The following is a 23,897-nucleotide window of genomic DNA, read 5'->3' on the forward strand; positions in this document are numbered from 1 at the left end:
ACACATCTATTACACTGTATACAGACATAGGACACTACACCCCCAACATGTCCTGACTGCTGTACATGATCATAATACACATCTATTACACTGTATACAGACATAGGACACTACACCCCCACATGACCTGTCCACTGTACATGATCATAATAATACACATCTATTACACTGTATACAGACATAGGACACTACGCCCCCAACATGACCTGTCCACTGTACATGATCATAATACACATCTATTACACTCTATACAGACATAGGACACTACACCCCCAACATGACCTGACCACTGTACATGACCATAATACACATTTATTACACTCTATACAGACATAGGACACTACACCCCCAACATGACCTGACCACTGTACATGACCATAATACACATCTATTACACTCTATACAGACATAGGACACTACACCCCCAACATGACCTGACCACTGTACATGACCATAATACACATCTATTACACTGTATACAAACATAGGACACTGCACCCCAACATGACCTGACCACTGTACATGACCATAATACACATCTATTACACTGTATACAGACATAGGACACTACACCCCCAACATGACCTGTCCACTGTACATGACCATACTACACATCTATTACACTGTATACAGACATAGGACACTACACCCCCCAACATGACCTGATTACTATACATGATCATACTACACATCTATTACACTGTATACAGACATAGGACACTACACCCCCAACATGTCCTGACCACTGTACATGACCATAATGCACATCTATTACACTGTATACAGATATAGCACACTACACTCCCAACATGACCTGACCAATGTACATGACCATAATACAATTCTATTGCACGCTATACAGACATAGGACACTACACCCCCAACATGTCCTGACCACTGTACATGACCATAATACACATCTATTACACTGTATACAGACATAGGACACTACACCCCCAACATGACCTGACCGCTGTACATGACCATAATACACATCTATTACACTCTATACAGACATAGGTCACTACATCCCCAACATGACCTGACCACTGTACATGATCATAATACACATCTATTACACTGTATACAGATATAGGACACTACACCCCCAACATGTCCTGACCGCTGTACATGATCATCATAATACACATCTATTACACTGTATACAGACATAGGACACTACACCCCCAACATGTCCTGACTGCTGTACATGATCATAATACACATCTATTACACTGTATACAGACATAGGACACTACACCCCCAACATGTCCTGACCACTGTACATGATCATAATACACATCTATTACACTGTATACAGACATAGGACACTACACCCCCAACATGTCCTGACCACTGTACATGATCATAATACACATCTATTACACTGTATACAGACATAGGACACTACACTCCCAACATGACCTGACCACTGTACATGACCATAATACACATCTATTACACTGTATACAGACATAGGACACTACACCCCCAACATGACCTGACCGCTGTACATGACCATAATACACATCTATTACACTGTATGCAGACATAGGACACTACACCCCCAACATGTCCTGACCGCTGTACATGACCATACTACACATCTATTACACTCTATACACACATAGGACACTACACCCCCATCATGACCTGACCGCTGTACATGATCATAATACACATCTATTACACTCTATGCAGACATAGGACACTACACCCCCAACATGACCTGACCGCTGTACATGACCATAATACACATCTATTACACTCTATGCAGACATAGGACACTACACCCCCAACATGACCTGACCGCTGTACATGACCATAATACACATCTATTACACTCTATGCAGACATAGGACACTACACCCCCAACATGTCCTGTCCACTGTACATGATCATACTACACATCTAATACACTGTATGCAGACATAGGACACTACACCCCCAAAATGACCTGACAACTGTACATGATCATAATACACATCTATTACACTGTATGCAGACATAGGACACTACACCCCCAACATGACCTGACCACTGTACATGACCATAATACACATCTATTACACTGTATGCAGACATAGGACACTACACCCCCAACATGTCCTGACCACTGTACATGACCATACTACACATCTATTACACTCTATACAGACATAGGACACTACACCCCCAACATGTCCTGACCACTGTACATGATCATAATACACATCTATTACACTCTATACACACATAGGACACTACACCCCCAACATGACCTGACCACTGTACATGATCATAATACACATCTATTACACTGTATACAGACATAGGACACTACACTCCCAACATGACCTGTCCACTGTACATGACCATAATACACATCTATTACACTGTATACGGACATACATAGGACAGTACACCCCAACATGTCCTGACTACTGTACATGATAATAATACACATCTATTACACTGTATACAGATATAGGTCACTACATTCCCAACATGACCTGACCACTGTACATGACCATAATACACATCTATTACACTCTATACAGACATAGGACACTACACCCCCAACATGACCTGACCACTGTACATGATCATAATACACATCTATTACACTGTATACAGACATAGGACACTACACCCCCAACATGACCTGTCCACTGTACATGACCATAATACACATCTATTACACTATATACAGACATAGGACACTACACCCCCAACATGTCCTGACCACTGTACATGATCATAATACACTTCTATTACACTCTATACAGACATAGGACACTACACCCCCAACATGTCCTGACCGCTGTACATGATCGTAATACATCTATTACACTGTATACAGACATAGGACACTACACCCCCAACATGTCCTGACCACTGTACATGATCATACTACACATCTATTACACTGTATACAGACATAGGACACTACACCCCCAACATGACCTGACCACTGTACATGACCATAATACACATCTATTACACTGTATACAGACATAGGACACTACACCCCCAACATGTCCTGACCACTGTACATGATCATAATACACATCTATTACACTGTATACAGACATAGGACACTACACCCCCAACATGACCTGACCACTGTACATGACCATAATACACATCTATTTCACTGTATACAGACATAGGACACTACACCCCAAACATGTCCTGACCACTGTACATGATCATAATACACATCTATTACACTGTATACAGACATAGGACACTACACCCCCAACATGACCTGTCCACTGTACATGACCATAATACACATCTATTACACACTATACAGACATAGGACACTACACCCCCAACATGTCCTGACCACTGTGCATGATCATAATACACATCTATTACACTGTATACAGACATAGGACACTACACCCCCAACATGACCTGACCGCTGTACATGATCATAATACACATCTATTACACTGTATACAGACATAGGACACTACACCCCCAACATGTCCTGACCGCTGTACATGACTATAATACACATCTATTACACTGTATACAGACATTGGACACTACACCCCCAACATGACCTGTCCACTGTACATGATCATAATACACATCTATTACACTCTATACAGACATAGGACACTACACCCCCAACATGACCTGACCACTGTACATGACCATAATACACATTTATTACACTGTATACAGACATAGGACACTACACCCCCAACATGACCTGACCACTGTACATGACCATAATACACATCTATTACACTCTATACAGACATAGGACACTACACCCCCAACATGACCTGACCACTGTACATGACCATAATACACATCTATTACACTGTATACAAACATAGGACACTGCACCCCAACATGACCTGACCACTGTACATGACCATAATACACATCTATTACACTGTATACAGACATAGGACACTACACCCCCAACATGACCTGTCCACTGTACATGACCATACTACACATCTATTACACTGTATACAGACATAGGACACTACACCCCCAACATGACCTGATTACTATACATGACCATAATGCACATCTATTACACTGTATACAGATATAGGACACTACACTCCCAACATGACCTGACCAATGTACATGACCATAATACAATTCTATTGCACGCTATACAGACATAGGACACTACACCCCCAACATGTCCTGACCACTTTACATGACCATAATACACATCTATTACACTGTATACAGACATAGGACACTACACCCCCAACATGACCTGACCGCTGTACATGACCATAATACACATCTATTACACTGTATACAGACATAGGACACTACACCCCCAACATGTCCTGTCCACTGTACAGGATGATAACACACATCTGTTACACTCTATACAGACATAGGACACTACACCCCCAACATGACCTGACCGCTGTACATGATCATAATACATCTATTACACTGTATACAGACATAGGACGCTACACCCCCAACATGTCCTGACCACTGTACATGATCATACTACACATCTATTACACTGTATACAGACATAGGACACTACACCCCCAACATGACCTGACCACTGTACATGACCATAATACACATCTATTACACTGTATACAGACATAGGACACTACACCCCCAACATGTCCTGACCACTGTACATGATCATAATACACATCCATTACACTGTATACAGACATAGGACACTACACCCCCAACATGACCTGACCACTGTACATGACCATAATACACATCTATTTCACTGTATACAGACATAGGACACTACACCCCAAACATGTCCTGACCACTGTACATGATCATAATACACATCTATTACACTGTATACAGACATAGGACACTACACCCCCAACATGACCTGTCCACTGTACATGACCATAATACACATCTATTACACACTATACAGACATAGGACACTACACCCCCAACATGTCCTGACCACTGTACATGATCATAATACACATCTATTACACTGTATACAGACATAGGACACTACACCCCCAACATGACCTGACCGCTGTACATGATCATAATACACATCTATTACACTGTGTACAGACATAGGACACTACACCCCCAACATGTCCTGACCGCTGTACATGACTATAATACACATCTATTACACTGTATACAGACATTGGACGCTACACCCCCAACATGACCTGTCCACTGTACATGATCATAATACACATCTATTACACTGTATACAGACATAGGACACTACACCCCCAACATGTCCTGACTGCTGTACATGATCATAATACACATCTATTACACTGTATACAGACATAGGACACTACACCCCCACATGACCTGTCCACTGTACATGATCATAATAATACACATCTATTACACTGTATACAGACATAGGACACTACGCCCCCAACATGACCTGTCCACTGTACATGATCATAATACACATCTATTACACTCTATACAGACATAGGACACTACACCCCCAACATGACCTGACCACTGTACATGACCATAATACACATTTATTACACTCTATACAGACATAGGACACTACACCCCCAACATGACCTGACCACTGTACATGACCATAATACACATCTATTACACTCTATACAGACATAGGACACTACACCCCCAACATGACCTGACCACTGTACATGACCATAATACACATCTATTACACTGTATACAAACATAGGACACTGCACCCCAACATGACCTGACCACTGTACATGACCATAATACACATCTATTACACTGTATACAGACATAGGACACTACACCCCCAACATGACCTGTCCACTGTACATGACCATACTACACATCTATTACACTGTATACAGACATAGGACACTACACCCCCCAACATGACCTGATTACTATACATGATCATACTACACATCTATTACACTGTATACAGACATAGGACACTACACCCCCAACATGTCCTGACCACTGTACATGACCATAATGCACATCTATTACACTGTATACAGATATAGCACACTACACTCCCAACATGACCTGACCAATGTACATGACCATAATACAATTCTATTGCACGCTATACAGACATAGGACACTACACCCCCAACATGTCCTGACCACTGTACATGACCATAATACACATCTATTACACTGTATACAGACATAGGACACTACACCCCCAACATGACCTGACCGCTGTACATGACCATAATACACATCTATTACACTCTATACAGACATAGGTCACTACATCCCCAACATGACCTGACCACTGTACATGATCATAATACACATCTATTACACTGTATACAGATATAGGACACTACACCCCCAACATGTCCTGACCGCTGTACATGATCATCATAATACACATCTATTACACTGTATACAGACATAGGACACTACACCCCCAACATGTCCTGACTGCTGTACATGATCATAATACACATCTATTACACTGTATACAGACATAGGACACTACACCCCCAACATGTCCTGACCACTGTACATGATCATAATACACATCTATTACACTGTATACAGACATAGGACACTACACCCCCAACATGTCCTGACCACTGTACATGATCATAATACACATCTATTACACTGTATACAGACATAGGACACTACACTCCCAACATGACCTGACCACTGTACATGACCATAATACACATCTATTACACTGTATACAGACATAGGACACTACACCCCCAACATGACCTGACCACTGTACATGACCATAATACACATCTATTACACTGTATGCAGACATAGGACACTACACCCCCAACATGTCCTGACCGCTGTACATGACCATACTACACATCTATTACACTCTATACACACATAGGACACTACACCCCCATCATGACCTGACCGCTGTACATGATCATAATACACATCTATTACACTCTATACAGACATAGGACACTACACCCCCAACATGACCTGACCGCTGTACATGACCATAATACACATCTATTACACTCTATGCAGACATAGGACACTACACCCCCAACATGACCTGACCGCTGTACATGACCATAAAACACATCTATTACACTCTATGCAGACATAGGACACTACACCCCCAACATGTCCTGTCCACTGTACATGATCATACTACACATCTAATACACTGTATGCAGACATAGGACACTACACCCCCAAAATGACCTGACAACTGTACATGATCATAATACACATCTATTACACTGTATGCAGACATAGGACACTACACCCCCAACATGACCTGACCACTGTACATGACCATAATACACATCTATTACACTGTATGCAGACATAGGACACTACACCCCCAACATGTCCTGACCACTGTACATGACCATACTACACATCTATTACACTCTATACAGACATAGGACACTACACCCCCAACATGTCCTGACCACTGTACATGATCATAATACACATCTATTACACTCTATACACACATAGGACACTACACCCCCAACATGACCTGACCACTGTACATGATCATAATACACATCTATTACACTGTATACAGACATAGGACACTACACTCCCAACATGACCTGTCCACTGTACATGACCATAATACACATCTATTACACTGTATACGGACATACATAGGACAGTACACCCCAACATGTCCTGACTACTGTACATGATAATAATACACATCTATTACACTGTATACAGATATAGGTCACTACATTCCCAACATGACCTGACCACTGTACATGACCATAATACACATCTATTACACTCTATACAGACATAGGACACTACACCCCCAACATGACCTGACCACTGTACATGATCATAATACACATCTATTACACTGTATACAGACATAGGACACTACACCCCCAACATGACCTGTCCACTGTACATGACCATAATACACATCTATTACACTATATACAGACATAGGACACTACACCCCCAACATGTCCTGACCACTGTACATGATCATAATACACTTCTATTACACTCTATACAGACATAGGACACTACACCCCCAACATGTCCTGACCGCTGTACATGATCGTAATACATCTATTACACTGTATACAGACATAGGACACTACACCCCCAACATGTCCTGACCACTGTACATGATCATACTACACATCTATTACACTGTATACAGACATAGGACACTACACCCCCAACATGACCTGACCACTGTACATGACCATAATACACATCTATTACACTGTATACAGACATAGGACACTACACCCCCAACATGTCCTGACCACTGTACATGATCATAATACACATCTATTACACTGTATACAGACATAGGACACTACACCCCCAACATGACCTGACCACTGTACATGACCATAATACACATCTATTTCACTGTATACAGACATAGGACACTACACCCCAAACATGTCCTGACCACTGTACATGATCATAATACACATCTATTACACTGTATACAGACATAGGACACTACACCCCCAACATGACCTGTCCACTGTACATGACCATAATACACATCTATTACACACTATACAGACATAGGACACTACACCCCCAACATGTCCTGACCACTGTGCATGATCATAATACACATCTATTACACTGTATACAGACATAGGACACTACACCCCCAACATGACCTGACCGCTGTACATGATCATAATACACATCTATTACACTGTATACAGACATAGGACACTACACCCCCAACATGTCCTGACCGCTGTACATGACTATAATACACATCTATTACACTGTATACAGACATTGGACACTACACCCCCAACATGACCTGTCCACTGTACATGATCATAATACACATCTATTACACTCTATACAGACATAGGACACTACACCCCCAACATGACCTGACCACTGTACATGACCATAATACACATTTATTACACTGTATACAGACATAGGACACTACACCCCCAACATGACCTGACCACTGTACATGACCATAATACACATCTATTACACTCTATACAGACATAGGACACTACACCCCCAACATGACCTGACCACTGTACATGACCATAATACACATCTATTACACTGTATACAAACATAGGACACTGCACCCCAACATGACCTGACCACTGTACATGACCATAATACACATCTATTACACTGTATACAGACATAGGACACTACACCCCCAACATGACCTGTCCACTGTACATGACCATACTACACATCTATTACACTGTATACAGACATAGGACACTACACCCCCCAACATGACCTGATTACTATACATGATCATACTACACATCTATTACACTGTATACAGACATAGGACACTACACCCCCAACATGTCCTGACCACTGTACATGACCATAATGCACATCTATTACACTGTATACAGATATAGGACACTACACTCCCAACATGACCTGACCAATGTACATGACCATAATACAATTCTATTGCACGCTATACAGACATAGGACACTACACCCCCAACATGTCCTGACCACTTTACATGACCATAATACACATCTATTACACTGTATACAGACATAGGACACTACACCCCCAACATGACCTGACCGCTGTACATGACCATAATACACATCTATTACACTGTATACAGACATAGGACACTACACCCCCAACATGTCCTGTCCACTGTACAGGATGATAACACACATCTGTTACACTCTATACAGACATAGGACACTACACCCCCAACATGACCTGACCGCTGTACATGATCATAATACATCTATTACACTGTATACAGACATAGGACGCTACACCCCCAACATGTCCTGACCACTGTACATGATCATACTACACATCTATTACACTGTATACAGACATAGGACACTACACCCCCAACATGACCTGACCACTGTACATGACCATAATACACATCTATTACACTGTATACAGACATAGGACACTACACCCCCAACATGTCCTGACCACTGTACATGATCATAATACACATCCATTACACTGTATACAGACATAGGACACTACACCCCCAACATGACCTGACCACTGTACATGACCATAATACACATCTATTTCACTGTATACAGACATAGGACACTACACCCCAAACATGTCCTGACCACTGTACATGATCATAATACACATCTATTACACTGTATACAGACATAGGACACTACACCCCCAACATGACCTGTCCACTGTACATGACCATAATACACATCTATTACACACTATACAGACATAGGACACTACACCCCCAACATGTCCTGACCACTGTACATGATCATAATACACATCTATTACACTGTATACAGACATAGGACACTACACCCCCAACATGACCTGACCGCTGTACATGATCATAATACACATCTATTACACTGTGTACAGACATAGGACACTACACCCCCAACATGTCCTGACCGCTGTACATGACTATAATACACATCTATTACACTGTATACAGACATTGGACGCTACACCCCCAACATGACCTGTCCACTGTACATGATCATAATACACATCTATTACACTGTATACAGACATAGGACACTACACCCCCAACATGTCCTGACTGCTGTACATGATCATAATACACATCTATTACACTGTATACAGACATAGGACACTACACCCCCACATGACCTGTCCACTGTACATGATCATAATAATACACATCTATTACACTGTATACAGACATAGGACACTACGCCCCCAACATGACCTGTCCACTGTACATGATCATAATACACATCTATTACACTCTATACAGACATAGGACACTACACCCCCAACATGACCTGACCACTGTACATGACCATAATACACATTTATTACACTCTATACAGACATAGGACACTACACCCCCAACATGACCTGACCACTGTACATGACCATAATACACATCTATTACACTCTATACAGACATAGGACACTACACCCCCAACATGACCTGACCACTGTACATGACCATAATACACATCTATTACACTGTATACAAACATAGGACACTGCACCCCAACATGACCTGACCACTGTACATGACCATAATACACATCTATTACACTGTATACAGACATAGGACACTACACCCCCAACATGACCTGTCCACTGTACATGACCATACTACACATCTATTACACTGTATACAGACATAGGACACTACACCCCCAACATGTCCTGACCACTGTACATGATCATAATACACATCTATTACACTGTATACAGACATAGGACACTACACTCCCAACATGACCTGACCACTGTACATGACCATAATACACATCTATTACACTGTATACAGACATAGGACACTACACCCCCAACATGACCTGACCACTGTACATGACCATAATACACATCTATTACACTGTATGCAGACATAGGACACTACACCCCCAACATGTCCTGACCGCTGTACATGACCATACTACACATCTATTACACTCTATACACACATAGGACACTACACCCCCATCATGACCTGACCGCTGTACATGATCATAATACACATCTATTACACTCTATACAGACATAGGACACTACACCCCCAACATGACCTGACCGCTGTACATGACCATAATACACATCTATTACACTCTATGCAGACATAGGACACTACACCCCCAACATGACCTGACCGCTGTACATGACCATAAAACACATCTATTACACTCTATGCAGACATAGGACACTACACCCCCAACATGTCCTGTCCACTGTACATGATCATACTACACATCTAATACACTGTATGCAGACATAGGACACTACACCCCCAAAATGACCTGACAACTGTACATGATCATAATACACATCTATTACACTGTATGCAGACATAGGACACTACACCCCCAACATGACCTGACCACTGTACATGACCATAATACACATCTATTACACTGTATGCAGACATAGGACACTACACCCCCAACATGTCCTGACCACTGTACATGACCATACTACACATCTATTACACTCTATACAGACATAGGACACTACACCCCCAACATGTCCTGACCACTGTACATGATCATAATACACATCTATTACACTCTATACACACATAGGACACTACACCCCCAACATGACCTGACCACTGTACATGATCATAATACACATCTATTACACTGTATACAGACATAGGACACTACACTCCCAACATGACCTGTCCACTGTACATGACCATAATACACATCTATTACACTGTATACGGACATACATAGGACAGTACACCCCAACATGTCCTGACTACTGTACATGATAATAATACACATCTATTACACTGTATACAGATATAGGTCACTACATTCCCAACATGACCTGACCACTGTACATGACCATAATACACATCTATTACACTCTATACAGACATAGGACACTACACCCCCAACATGTCCTGACCGCTGTACATGATCGTAATACATCTATTACACTGTATACAGACATAGGACACTACACCCCCAACATGTCCTGACCACTGTACATGATCATACTACACATCTATTACACTGTATACAGACATAGGACACTACACCCCCAACATGACCTGACCACTGTACATGACCATAATACACATCTATTACACTGTATACAGACATAGGACACTACACCCCCAACATGTCCTGACCACTGTACATGATCATAATACACATCTATTACACTGTATACAGACATAGGACACTACACCCCCAACATGACCTGACCACTGTACATGACCATAATACACATCTATTTCACTGTATACAGACATAGGACACTACACCCCAAACATGTCCTGACCACTGTACATGATCATAATACACATCTATTACACTGTATACAGACATAGGACACTACACCCCCAACATGACCTGTCCACTGTACATGACCATAATACACATCTATTACACACTATACAGACATAGGACACTACACCCCCAACATGTCCTGACCACTGTGCATGATCATAATACACATCTATTACACTGTATACAGACATAGGACACTACACCCCCAACATGACCTGACCGCTGTACATGATCATAATACACATCTATTACACTGTATACAGACATAGGACACTACACCCCCAACATGTCCTGACCGCTGTACATGACTATAATACACATCTATTACACTGTATACAGACATTGGACACTACACCCCCAACATGACCTGTCCACTGTACATGATCATAATACACATCTATTACACTCTATACAGACATAGGACACTACACCCCCAACATGACCTGACCACTGTACATGACCATAATACACATTTATTACACTGTATACAGACATAGGACACTACACCCCCAACATGACCTGACCACTGTACATGACCATAATACACATCTATTACACTCTATACAGACATAGGACACTACACCCCCAACATGACCTGACCACTGTACATGACCATAATACACATCTATTACACTGTATACAAACATAGGACACTGCACCCCAACATGACCTGACCACTGTACATGACCATAATACACATCTATTACACTGTATACAGACATAGGACACTACACCCCCAACATGACCTGTCCACTGTACATGACCATACTACACATCTATTACACTGTATACAGACATAGGACACTACACCCCCCAACATGACCTGATTACTATACATGATCATACTACACATCTATTACACTGTATACAGACATAGGACACTACACCCCCAACATGTCCTGACCACTGTACATGACCATAATGCACATCTATTACACTGTATACAGATATAGGACACTACACTCCCAACATGACCTGACCAATGTACATGACCATAATACAATTCTATTGCACGCTATACAGACATAGGACACTACACCCCCAACATGTCCTGACCACTTTACATGACCATAATACACATCTATTACACTGTATACAGACATAGGACACTACACCCCCAACATGACCTGACCGCTGTACATGACCATAATACACATCTATTACACTGTATACAGACATAGGACACTACACCCCCAACATGTCCTGTCCACTGTACAGGATGATAACACACATCTGTTACACTCTATACAGACATAGGACACTACACCCCCAACATGACCTGACCGCTGTACATGATCATAATACATCTATTACACTGTATACAGACATAGGACGCTACACCCCCAACATGTCCTGACCACTGTACATGATCATACTACACATCTATTACACTGTATACAGACATAGGACACTACACCCCCAACATGACCTGACCACTGTACATGACCATAATACACATCTATTACACTGTATACAGACATAGGACACTACACCCCCAACATGTCCTGACCACTGTACATGATCATAATACACATCCATTACACTGTATACAGACATAGGACACTACACCCCCAACATGACCTGACCACTGTACATGACCATAATACACATCTATTTCACTGTATACAGACATAGGACACTACACCCCAAACATGTCCTGACCACTGTACATGATCATAATACACATCTATTACACTGTATACAGACATAGGACACTACACCCCCAACATGACCTGTCCACTGTACATGACCATAATACACATCTATTACACACTATACAGACATAGGACACTACACCCCCAACATGTCCTGACCACTGTACATGATCATAATACACATCTATTACACTGTATACAGACATAGGACACTACACCCCCAACATGACCTGACCGCTGTACATGATCATAATACACATCTATTACACTGTGTACAGACATAGGACACTACACCCCCAACATGTCCTGACCGCTGTACATGACTATAATACACATCTATTACACTGTATACAGACATTGGACGCTACACCCCCAACATGACCTGTCCACTGTACATGATCATAATACACATCTATTACACTGTATACAGACATAGGACACTACACCCCCAACATGTCCTGACTGCTGTACATGATCATAATACACATCTATTACACTGTATACAGACATAGGACACTACACCCCCACATGACCTGTCCACTGTACATGATCATAATAATACACATCTATTACACTGTATACAGACATAGGACACTACGCCCCCAACATGACCTGTCCACTGTACATGATCATAATACACATCTATTACACTCTATACAGACATAGGACACTACACCCCCAACATGACCTGACCACTGTACATGACCATAATACACATTTATTACACTCTATACAGACATAGGACACTACACCCCCAACATGACCTGACCACTGTACATGACCATAATACACATCTATTACACTCTATACAGACATAGGACACTACACCCCCAACATGACCTGACCACTGTACATGACCATAATACACATCTATTACACTGTATACAAACATAGGACACTGCACCCCAACATGACCTGACCACTGTACATGACCATAATACACATCTATTACACTGTATACAGACATAGGACACTACACCCCCAACATGACCTGTCCACTGTACATGACCATACTACACATCTATTACACTGTATACAGACATAGGACACTACACCCCCCAACATGACCTGATTACTATACATGATCATACTACACATCTATTACACTGTATACAGACATAGGACACTACACCCCCAACATGTCCTGACCACTGTACATGACCATAATGCACATCTATTACACTGTATACAGATATAGCACACTACACTCCCAACATGACCTGACCAATGTACATGACCATAATACAATTCTATTGCACGCTATACAGACATAGGACACTACACCCCCAACATGTCCTGACCACTGTACATGACCATAATACACATCTATTACACTGTATACAGACATAGGACACTACACCCCCAACATGACCTGACCGCTGTACATGACCATAATACACATCTATTACACTCTATACAGACATAGGTCACTACATCCCCAACATGACCTGACCACTGTACATGATCATAATATACATCTATTACACTGTATACAGATATAGGACACTACACCCCCAACATGTCCTGACCGCTGTACATGATCATCATAATACACATCTATTACACTGTATACAGACATAGGACACTACACCCCCAACATGTCCTGACTGCTGTACATGATCATAATACACATCTATTACACTGTATACAGACATAGGACACTACACCCCCAACATGTCCTGACCACTGTACATGATCATAATACACATCTATTACACTGTATACAGACATAGGACACTACACCCCCAACATGTCCTGACCACTGTACATGATCATAATACACATCTATTACACTGTATACAGACATAGGACACTACACTCCCAACATGACCTGACCACTGTACATGACCATAATACACATCTATTACACTGTATGCAGACATAGGACACTACACCCCCAACATGACCTGACCACTGTACATGACCATAATACACATCTATTACACTGTATGCAGACATAGGACACTACACCCCCAACATGTCCTGACCGCTGTACATGACCATACTACACATCTATTACACTCTATACACACATAGGACACTACACCCCCATCATGACCTGACCGCTGTACATGATCATAATACACATCTATTACACTCTATACAGACATAGGACACTACACCCCCAACATGACCTGACCGCTGTACATGACCATAATACACATCTATTACACTCTATGCAGACATAGGACACTACACCCCCAACATGACCTGACCGCTGTACATGACCATAATACACATCTATTACACTCTATGCAGACATAGGACACTACACCCCCAACATGTCCTGTCCACTGTACATGATCATACTACACATCTAATACACTGTATGCAGACATAGGACACTACACCCCCAAAATGACCTGACAACTGTACATGATCATAATACACATCTATTACACTGTATGCAGACATAGGACACTACACCCCCAACATGACCTGACCACTGTACATGACCATAATACACATCTATTACACTGTATGCAGACATAGGACACTACACCCCCAACATGTCCTGACCACTGTACATGACCATACTACACATCTATTACACTCTATACAGACATAGGACACTACACCCCCAACATGTCCTGACCACTGTACATGATCATAATACACATCTATTACACTCTATACACACATAGGACACTACACCCCCAACATGACCTGACCACTGTACATGATCATAATACACATCTATTACACTGTATACAGACATAGGACACTACACTCCCAACATGACCTGTCCACTGTACATGACCATAATACACATCTATTACACTGTATACGGACATACATAGGACAGTACACCCCAACATGTCCTGACTACTGTACATGATAATAATACACATCTATTACACTGTATACAGATATAGGTCACTACATTCCCAACATGACCTGACCACTGTACATGACCATAATACACATCTATTACACTCTATACAGACATAGGACACTACACCCCCAACATGACCTGACCACTGTACATGATCATAATACACATCTATTACACTGTATACAGACATAGGACACTACACCCCCAACATGACCTGTCCACTGTACATGACCATAATACACATCTATTACACTATATACAGACATAGGACACTACACCCCCAACATGTCCTGACCACTGTACATGATCATAATACACTTCTATTACACTCTATACAGACATAGGACACTACACCCCCAACATGTCCTGACCGCTGTACATGATCGTAATACATCTATTACACTGTATACAGACATAGGACACTACACCCCCAACATGTCCTGACCACTGTACATGATCATACTACACATCTATTACACTGTATACAGACATAGGACACTACACCCCCAACATGACCTGACCACTGTACATGACCATAATACACATCTATTACACTGTATACAGACATAGGACACTACACCCCCAACATGTCCTGACCACTGTACATGATCATAATACACATCTATTACACTGTATACAGACATAGGACACTACACCCCCAACATGACCTGACCACTGTACATGACCATAATACACATCTATTTCACTGTATACAGACATAGGACACTACACCCCAAACATGTCCTGACCACTGTACATGATCATAATACACATCTATTACACTGTATACAGACATAGGACACTACACCCCCAACATGACCTGTCCACTGTACATGACCATAATACACATCTATTACACACTATACAGACATAGGACACTACACCCCCAACATGTCCTGACCACTGTGCATGATCATAATACACATCTATTACACTGTATACAGACATAGGACACTACACCCCCAACATGACCTGACCGCTGTACATGATCATAATACACATCTATTACACTGTATACAGACATAGGACACTACACCCCCAACATGTCCTGACCGCTGTACATGACTATAATACACATCTATTACACTGTATACAGACATTGGACACTACACCCCCAACATGACCTGTCCACTGTACATGATCATAATACACATCTATTACACTCTATACAGACATAGGACACTACACCCCCAACATGACCTGACCACTGTACATGACCATAATACACATTTATTACACTGTATACAGACATAGGACACTACACCCCCAACATGACCTGACCACTGTACATGACCATAATACACATCTATTACACTCTATACAGACATAGGACACTACACCCCCAACATGACCTGACCACTGTACATGACCATAATACACATCTATTACACTGTATACAAACATAGGACACTGCACCCCAACATGACCTGACCACTGTACATGACCATAATACACATCTATTACACTGTATACAGACATAGGACACTACACCCCCAACATGACCTGTCCACTGTACATGACCATACTACACATCTATTACACTGTATACAGACATAGGACACTACACCCCCCAACATGACCTGATTACTATACATGATCATACTACACATCTATTACACTGTATACAGACATAGGACACTACACCCCCAACATGTCCTGACCACTGTACATGACCATAATGCACATCTATTACACTGTATACAGATATAGGACACTACACTCCCAACATGACCTGACCAATGTACATGACCATAATACAATTCTATTGCACGCTATACAGACATAGGACACTACACCCCCAACATGTCCTGACCACTTTACATGACCATAATACACATCTATTACACTGTATACAGACATAGGACACTACACCCCCAACATGACCTGACCGCTGTACATGACCATAATACACATCTATTACACTGTATACAGACATAGGACACTACACCCCCAACATGTCCTGTCCACTGTACAGGATGATAACACACATCTGTTACACTCTATACAGACATAGGACACTACACCCCCAACATGACCTGACCGCTGTACATGATCATAATACACATCTATTTGCAGACATAGGACACTACACCCCCAACATGACCTGACCGCTGTACATGATCATAATACACATCTATTACACTGTATACAGACATAGGACACTACACCCCCAACATGACCTGACCGCTGTACATGACTATAATACACATCTATTACACTGTATACAGACATAGGACACTACACCCCCAACATGACCTGACCGCTGTACATGATCATAATACACATCTATTACACTGTATACAGACATAGGACACTACACCCCCAACATGACCTGACCGCTGTACATGATCATAATACACATCTATTACACTGTATACAGACACAGGACACTACACCCCCAACATGACCTGACCACTATACAGACATAGGACACTACACCCCCACATGACCTGACCACTGTACATGATCATAATACACATCTATTACACAGTATACAGACATAGGACACTACACCCCCAACATGACCTGACCGCTGTACATGATCATAATACACATCTATTACACTGTATACAGACATAGGTCACTACATCCCCAACATGACCTGACCGCTGTACATGATCATAATACACATCTATTACACTCTATACAGACATAGGTCACTACATCCCCAACATGACCTGACCGCTGTACATGATCATAATACACATCTATTACACTGTATACAGACATAGGACACTACACCCCCAACATGTCCTGACCGCTGTACATGATCATAATACACATCTATTACACTGTATACAGACATAGGACACTACACCCCCAACATGTCCTGACCGCTGTACATGATCATAATACACATCTATTACACTGTATACAGACATAGGACACTACACCCCCAACATGTCCTGACCACTGTACATGATCATAATACACATCTATTACACTGTATACAGACATAGGACACTACACCCCCAACATGTCCTGACCACTGTACATGATCATAATACACATCTATTACACTGTATGCAGACATAGGACACTACACCCCCAACATGACCTGACCGCTGTACATGACCATAATACACATCTATTACACTGTATGCAGACATAGGACACTACACCCCCAACATGACCTGACCGCTGTACATGACCATAATACACATCTATTACACTGTATGCAGACATAGGACACTACACCCCCAACATGACCTGACCGCTGTACATGACCATAATACACATCTATTACACTGTATACAGACATAGGTCACTACATCCCCAACATGACCTGACCGCTGTACATGACCATAATACACATCTATTACACTCTATACAGACATAGGTCACTACATCCCCAACATGACCTGACCGCTGTACATGATCATAATACACATCTATTACACTCTATACAGACATAGGTCACTACATCCCCAACATGACCTGACCGCTGTACATGATCATAATACACATCTATTACACTGTATACAGACATAGGACACTACACCCCCAACATGTCCTGACCGCTGTACATGATCATAATACACATCTATTACACTGTATACAGACATAGGACACTACACCCCCAACATGACCTGACCGCTGTACATGACCATAATACACATCTATTACAATGTATACAGACATAGGACACTACACCCCCAACATGACCTGACCGCTGTACATGATCATAATACACCTCTATTACACTGTATACAGACATAGGACACTACACCCCCATCATGACCTGACCGCTGTACATGATCATAATACACCTCTATTACACTCTATACAGACATAGGACACTACACCCCCAACATGTCCTGACCGCTGTACATGACCATATTACACATCTAATACACTGTATGCAGACATAGGACACTACACCCCCAACATGACCTGACCACTGTACATGATCATAATACACATCTATTACACTGTATGCAGACATAGGACACTACACCCCCAACATGACCTGACCACTGTACATGACCATAATACACATCTATTACACTGTATGCAGACATAGGACACTACACCCCCAACATGTCCTGACCACTGTACATGACCATACTACACATCTATTACACTCTATACAGACATAGGACACTACAGCCCTAACATGTCCTGACCACTGTACATGATCATAATACACATCTATTACACTCTATACAGACATAGGACACTACACCCCCAACATGACCTGACCACTGTACATGATCATAATACACATCTATTACACTCTATACAGACATAGGACACTACACCCCCAACATGTCCTGACCACTGTACATGATCATAATACACATCTATTACACTGTATACAGACATAGGACACTACGCCCCCAACATGACCTGTCCACTGTACATGATCATAATACACATCTATTACACTCTATACAGACATAGGACACTACACCCCCAACATGACCTGACCACTGTACATGACCATAATACACATTTATTACACTGTATACAGACATAGGACACTACACCCCCAACATGACCTGACCGCTGTACATGACCATAATACACATCTATTACACTGTATACAGACATAGGACACTACACCCCCAACATGTCCTGTCCACTGTACAGGATGATAACACACATCTGTTACACTCTATACAGACATAGGACACTACACCCCCAACATGACCTGACCGCTGTACATGATCATAATACATCTATTACACTGTATACAGACATAGGACGCTACACCCCCAACATGTCCTGACCACTGTACATGATCATACTACACATCTATTACACTGTATACAGACATAGGACACTACACCCCCAACATGACCTGACCACTGTACATGACCATAATACACATCTATTACACTGTATACAGACATAGGACACTACACCCCCAACATGTCCTGACCACTGTACATGATCATAATACACATCCATTACACTGTATACAGACATAGGACACTACACCCCCAACATGACCTGACCACTGTACATGACCATAATACACATCTATTTCACTGTATACAGACATAGGACACTACACCCCAAACATGTCCTGACCACTGTACATGATCATAATACACATCTATTACACTGTATACAGACATAGGACACTACACCCCCAACATGACCTGTCCACTGTACATGACCATAATACACATCTATTACACACTATACAGACATAGGACACTACACCCCCAACATGTCCTGACCACTGTACATGATCATAATACACATCTATTACACTGTATACAGACATAGGACACTACACCCCCAACATGACCTGACCGCTGTACATGATCATAATACACATCTATTACACTGTGTACAGACATAGGACACTACACCCCCAACATGTCCTGACCGCTGTACATGACTATAATACACATCTATTACACTGTATACAGACATTGGACGCTACACCCCCAACATGACCTGTCCACTGTACATGATCATAATACACATCTATTACACTGTATACAGACATAGGACACTACACCCCCAACATGTCCTGACTGCTGTACATGATCATAATACACATCTATTACACTGTATACAGACATAGGACACTACACCCCCACATGACCTGTCCACTGTACATGATCATAATAATACACATCTATTACACTGTATACAGACATAGGACACTACGCCCCCAACATGACCTGTCCACTGTACATGATCATAATACACATCTATTACACTCTATACAGACATAGGACACTACACCCCCAACATGACCTGACCACTGTACATGACCATAATACACATTTATTACACTCTATACAGACATAGGACACTACACCCCCAACATGACCTGACCACTGTACATGACCATAATACACATCTATTACACTCTATACAGACATAGGACACTACACCCCCAACATGACCTGACCACTGTACATGACCATAATACACATCTATTACACTGTATACAATCATAGGTCACTGCACCCCAACATGACCTGACCACTGTACATGACCATAATACACATCTATTACACTGTATACAGACATAGGACACTACACCCCCAACATGACCTGTCCACTGTACATGACCATACTACACATCTATTACACTGTATACAGACATAGGACACTACACCCCCCAACATGACCTGATTACTATACATGATCATACTACACATCTATTACACTGTATACAGACATAGGACACTACACCCCCAACATGTCCTGACCACTGTACATGACCATAATGCACATCTATTACACTGTATACAGATATAGCACACTACACTCCCAACATGACCTGACCAATGTACATGACCATAATACAATTCTATTGCACGCTATACAGACATAGGACACTACACCCCCAACATGTCCTGACCACTGTACATGACCATAATACACATCTATTACACTGTATACAGACATAGGACACTACACCCCCAACATGACCTGACCGCTGTACATGACCATAATACACATCTATTACACTCTATACAGACATAGGTCACTACATCCCCAACATGACCTGACCACTGTACATGATCATAATACACATCTATTACACTGTATACAGATATAGGACACTACACCCCCAACATGTCCTGACCGCTGTACATGATCATCATAATACACATCTATTACTCTGTATACAGACATAGGACACTACACCCCCAACATGTCCTGACTGCTGTACATGATCATAATACACATCTATTACACTGTATACAGACATAGGACACTACACCCCCAACATGTCCTGACCA

General features: G+C 41.8%; 1 protein-coding gene across 1 annotated transcript in view; it reads left to right on the top strand.

The window, feature by feature from the left end:
* Positions 1 to 23,897, top strand: part of TLCD3B (TLC domain containing 3B) — a 148,495-nt gene that overhangs the window by 86,539 nt on the left and 38,059 nt on the right. The window lies entirely within an intron of this gene.

This window comes from Taudactylus pleione, unplaced genomic scaffold (genome assembly GCF_031769625.1).
Source record: "Taudactylus pleione unplaced genomic scaffold, aTauple2 ptg000762l, whole genome shotgun sequence".
NCBI classification, from domain to species: Eukaryota; Metazoa; Chordata; class Amphibia; order Anura; family Myobatrachidae; genus Taudactylus; species Taudactylus pleione.